Below are 6,000 nucleotides of genomic sequence, written 5' to 3'. Positions count from 1 at the left end.
TATTTAGTGTGTTAAAACTATTTGCATTGTCAGTTTTGTTTGTGAATTTATATATATGTTTGTGAGTAATTTTGGTTGTATTTATTGTGTTTTGTATGTATTGTTTGGACCCCAGGAAGATTAGCTGTCGTCTTGGCGTCAGCTAATGGGGATCCTTTGAAATAAACAAATAAACAAATAAATCTTGCAATGCACTTCAGGCAGTTTTCGGCAAGCTGAGTGAAAGATATAGCAAGGGACATAATATGTGTATGCTACACAGCTGCAATACTGGCTTTACAAACTAACCCCATGCATTTCTGTGGATGCTGTGTCTCCCTATTACAAAGTATCTGGGCTACAATGCAGAAATCCTGTCAAGTACAATGTTTACACTGACTGTATACATTTAAATATTCTTTTTGCAATCAGAACAAATTGTAAGATCTGTTATTTCAGATGAATCTGTTACACAAACAAGAAAGCATTCCGTTACAGGGCATGTGTCTGGAATCCCTGTCCGTAAGTTAACATTGTGCATGTATTTAGGAAACACATTTCCTGCCACGGAACTACATTCAACCTGGTTCATATCATGTGACTATTCTGATGTGTGTGTCTTCCTTTCAGGTCATTAGACGTCATTGCCTCCACCACCTGCATGTAAGTTGCAAGACAAGAGATTTTCTAAACGTAACAGCATAGGTTCATCTTCTGAAATGGCATGTGCAAGAAACCTACCATAAATGAACTGACCAACATTCATATGTACTTTTCTTTAGATGAGTTAACCTCACACAGGAAACCAGCCGGTCGCCCAGAGCTGGATGGGTCTAACGCAAGCTCAGCCTGTCACTTCAACTTGGGACCCAGTTGACGGTACATTGGCTTTGAATTTTTCCAGTTAAATACAATTGCATGACAAGGAACTTGAGAGAAACTTTAACTTTTTTGTTGTTCTTAACAGCAGAACATTATCACAAAAATAGGGCGGTGGCTCAGCAATGGAGACAGAAATGAGAGGTAAGAAGACTCACTTAAGTTGTTCACATATAAGTAGATAATGTATAACAACAAAACTAACAGCATTCGTTTTTTCATAGCCATGAGGACACCCGTTACCCACATGGCACAGCGGATGGATACATTTGAGGAGAAGATGGATGAGCTGCTCATGCTCTTCAGGAGCTCCCTGTCACCTTCTTCTGCTCCAAGTCAAAGTGTGCCATTTTCCCAACAGCAGCTGGGTCAAATATCCAGTTAAAAAAATATGGCTGTACAGGTAACCTATTGCTGCTATACTATATGTTCATAAATAATTCTCTCTGTATGGAAATGCTTTTCTTTTTCTTTTTTTGCGCTACTGGATCAAAAATGTTCTCTTAAAATAGATTCCTACATCTTGCTTGCTTGATTCTTCAAGCGATGGTAGGACCTTAATTATAGACTACATTTTTTACATATTTCAAATTTTATATTTTGCAATCAGTAAAAATTATATGGTCTCTGTATTACAGATGAATCTGTTGCACGACCAGATAAACTGTCCAGGACGGAGCGTGTGTCTGAAAGCCCTGTCTGTAAGTTAAAATGTATGCATGCATATAAGAAACAGTCACATTTCTTAACGTGGAACCACTGACAATCAACATGGTGCACATCATGTGATCGTTCTCATGTTTGTCTCTTCCTGTCTTTTTTAGCTCAGCAGATAACACTTCCTCCACCACCTGCATGTACGTTTTTTATATATACTTTTTCTAATTGTCTAATGTAACAGAATAGGTTCATATTTTGTAAGTGCATGTGCAGGCAACCTATCAACTTAATCATCTTACATGATAATCATATATAATTTATTTTTATGTGTAACAATGCCATGCAAGAAACCAGCTGGTTGCCCAGAGCAGGATGAGTCTTTAGTGACCCTACCACAGATTGCAACTTCAGCTTGGGACCCAGTTGAAGGTACAGTTGCTTTGAATTTTGCGTTTGCAATGAAGTACAATTTAATGGCAAGGATCACTAGAGTAACATTATGTTTTTGTTGTTTTAAACAGAAGAACTCACACAGAAGGAGGTGGCTCATACATGGAGATCAAAATGAGAGGTAAGACTCAAGTTGCTTGTGTGTGTGTGTGTGTGTGTGTCTGTGTGTGTGTGTGTGTGTGTGTCTGTGTGTATATGTGTGTATATATACGGTATATATTTATAAGTAATTATTGTGTGTGTGTATGTGTGTATATCTACAGTATATATATATAATTAAGTGGCCATAGTCCTGCCCTAAGACGAACACTATATAATTGCATAAAATCCAATATCTTAACTGAACTGACTTCTCTTACAAAATGAGATTGTACAAGCTCTACACTGTATGTATAATTTGTTACTATATGTTTTACAGCAACTTTTCCTGTCAACCCTTGGTGGTTGTACTGGAAGTGATGCCATCCACCGCATGCTGACAGTACAGCTTGCAGGGAAGAAAAACAAAGAAAGCCTTCCAGGACCTGGCTGTATGCAGGGATATAACAGGCAGGTGTTATTTCATTGTTCACATTAGTATTATGCTTAGCTTCGCTGACAAGAGGTTTTAATTTGACTAGTAATTTTGCTTCATTTTGACTTCTACTTTAGCGGCCTGCCAGAAAACCCTGTGCTGACTGCTGCAGAAGCTTGGGAAAGTTCTGAAGTTTGCCCCACACAGGCGGTAAACTGAAGTTCTTCTGCGTGATGTTCATAATAAAGTTCATAAAAAAATTCTTTTGTCAATGTATTCATTCTTAGTATTACATGTCTAACTTTTGTTTATTTCTGTTTCAGCTGAGAAGGACTGAGCCGTGAAACCATGGAGCCCCTTTTTAATTTTTTTATTAATATACATATATTTATATATATATTTATATTTATATATTTATTTATTTTTGTGACTTATTTTGCACACACTTTACAAACTTATCTTTATGCATCTTGCACTACATTTGCTCTACATCCTTATCTTTTTTGTATTTTTCTAGTTGTTTGACTATTAAAGTTTTGAAATGCCATCAAGTTTGCCTGTTCATTCATTCCTACTCATATAACTTTTGTATGTATGTATGTATGTGTGTGTGTGTGTGTGTATAAAGTACATACATACACACAAATGGTATGGGTGTTAGTTTTTTTTAAAGGTTAGGGGAATCTAATCTTTTCTTAACGTTCTGGGAACGTTCGTTTATGGTTACAGTGAAAGTTCCCCTAACGTTATCTAAAGGTTGCAATGTTAAGGGACCGTTCCGTAACGTTCTCTAAAGGTTGCAACGTTGAGGGAACGTTCCCGTAACGTTCGCTAAAGGTTCCAACGTTCTCTAAAGGATGTAACTTTAAGAGAACGTTAGGGGAACGTTCCGAGAACGTTAGGAAAACCTTACAATCAACCAACAGACAACCAACAGACAACCAAAACAAACCTTCAGGGAACGTCCCCGCAGCCAAAAACGAACGTTCCCAAAACGTTCTGGAAACCAAAAATTGTTAGCTGGGAGGTTAGTCCAGTAGTTATCAAACCTGTCCTGGTAACGTTAGGTTAGTCCAGTAGTTATCCAACCTGTCCTGGTAACGTTAGGTTAGTCCAGTAGTTATCCAACCTGTCCTGGTAACATTAGGTCAGTCCAGTAGTTATCCAACCTTTCCTGATAAGATTAGAATTTTATCACAAGTATAATTAGTTTAAGGAGTGGCATCCAGGCCGGCCCAGCCAGGCCTGGATGTTGCTCTTCCCCAGGCGCTGCTGCAGGTTCTGACAAGTTATTCAAGGATGCAATTATGACTAAATGATATCAGACAAACAAGGTTGTGGTTACGGGCACTCAATAAAGGCCAAGTTAACACAACATTGGCCCTAAATAAAAACAAAACGGTAAGATGCAGCTCTATAGATTGACTACTAAAACAGTCATACAAAGACAGAAATATGCTTTCACACCATTCACCAGATTTATAAAGTCGCACGTACGTCTGATTCCATTTTATAAATCTCACTTGTGGAGTTGGGCACATATGCACAAGCCTCATTTCCACTACAACAGTTGGCCTCAAATAATCCCTTAAATAATGATTTATTACATTATTGTGGCCTCTCCAACACTAGACCCGTCAATGACAATAAACAGTGTTTACGCCTGCCGTGTCTGTGCACATTCTTCCTCTATAAATAATAAAAAATAAAAACCATGGTTTTTGTGCAAAGAAAAAACTACTCAGCCGGACGGTTCCATTTATTGCCACTACCAAAATATTAGGGCTATATATTAGGGCTGTGGGAATGATTCCTGAAAGGCGAATATAATTCAAATAGTTATAAAAAACTTTTATTTTTTTTAAACTCTATACAATTTGAAAGCTGAAATTAATACAAATTTGTACTTCAAATGTGACTTTTATAAATATGTTGGCCAACGTCTGCTAATCTCCCTCTTCGAGCCTTGGCCTACCCGCATTTCTCACTTATGTCCCGTCATAACAATGAGTTAGGGAGTGAGAAACAATTGTAAGGTCTAAGCTAATATTACGTACAGAGTGAGAGGATGAGGGACGGGAAATAGTTGACTTTAACATTGACATTCACAGAGCCAAAGTGCTTATGTTAACATTAGTGATCACGTTCTTGTTTCCTAACCCTTAGTTTAAATAGTAGTTTGACTAAGTAACAACGTTTTTTTTAACCATTTACTGGGAATTGACAGATATAAATATACCAACATCAAAAACTCAACAAATAGTGTTAAATCGGAAGTCTGTTGCCATGACTGCATTTCCCCAGAATGTTCCCTTGGATCAGAGAGGCTCCAAAATCAGGGTAGCATCTGTCGCCTTGGTCCCGCTCCATGTTCTGTGATGCCATGTTCTACTGCTACACTGCAGTGCCCTGCTATGTCCTGCTATGCCGCAAACTACTACAAAGAACTGCTACAGACTACAAATTTTTGTCTATTTTTGTTATTGCCACTCTTCATTCCAACCCCAACCGGCCCGTCAGACACCGCCTACTAAGAGCCTGGGTCTGACCGAGGTTTCTGCCTAAAAGGAAGTTTTTCCTCGCCACTGTCGCACTGTTGCTTGCTCTGGAGGAGACTACTAGAACTGTTGGGTCCTTGTAAATTCTGGAGTGTGGTCTATCTGTATAGTGTCTTGAGATAACTCTTGTTATGAATTGATACTATAAATAAAATTGAATTGAATTGAATTGAATTGAATGACTGCGACACATTGCGCGTATCCCAGAATTTTGCAGGTGTTATTTGTATCTAATATTGAGAAATAATATTTGTATCTAAAAGCTTGAATGTTTACACATGCCCACGTTATCTGGCCTAAGCTTGCTTAGAAACTGTATCTGATTAAATCTGCTGGGGACATGAGGTAATTTTCTAGAATTGAATGTATTACTGATTCAATGTAAAATTTTGGGAAAACAATTCTGTGGTTATCAAGGCAATCCCCACCAGTAATGGTAAACATGGTAAAGTACCGGTAATATTTTTCTTTTGCCATTAAAAATATGTGGGATATCAAAAACTGAAGAGACTCCCTTTAAGCTTATAAATATGTATCCCTGTCACAACTTTGAGAAAGCATTCAACATTACTAAAAAATAATTTTGTGGTTTTAGAGTTAGACATTAAAACTTTAGAGGAAATATTAGTTTGTATTTATTCAAGAACTTTATGGGAAGTCTAAAAATTCAACTAAAATGGAATTTAATGATTCCAAATCTAAAAATAACTTGGAACCATGGAGGAGAAAAGAAAAATATATATATTTTTTCTTAAACAAATCTATGCTTGTGTTCTACACATAGATAAAATATTTGTATTGCTTGTAAACTGCTGGATAATTGACCTTTCAGGCCACTGAAATGGAAATCAAACACCAAAAAAAAAAAAAAATCTTTACTCATATGCAACAATGAGTTATGGTCACAAAAAGACATTTTTCTTGAAGCGGTCAGTAACATTGGGCGTCACTTAAGAACTT

At 37.2% G+C, this 6,000-nt stretch overlaps 1 long non-coding RNA gene across 1 annotated transcript; it reads left to right on the top strand.

The window, feature by feature from the left end:
• The first annotated feature begins 436 nt into the window (after positions 1-436).
• On the top strand, positions 437-1,372 carry LOC117956407. Its single transcript, XR_004659253.1, has 3 exons — positions 437-501; positions 801-1,002; positions 1,083-1,372. It is a non-coding gene; the product is annotated as an uncharacterized LOC117956407 (long non-coding RNA).
• The last annotated feature ends 4,628 nt before the right edge of the window (positions 1,373-6,000 follow it).

The sequence above is a fragment of the Etheostoma cragini genome, chromosome 14 (genome assembly GCF_013103735.1).
Source record: "Etheostoma cragini isolate CJK2018 chromosome 14, CSU_Ecrag_1.0, whole genome shotgun sequence".
NCBI lineage: Eukaryota > Metazoa > Chordata > Actinopteri > Perciformes > Percidae > Etheostoma > Etheostoma cragini.
Note: the sequence above shows the minus strand (reverse complement) of the source record. Positions and strands in the feature narration are given on the sequence as shown.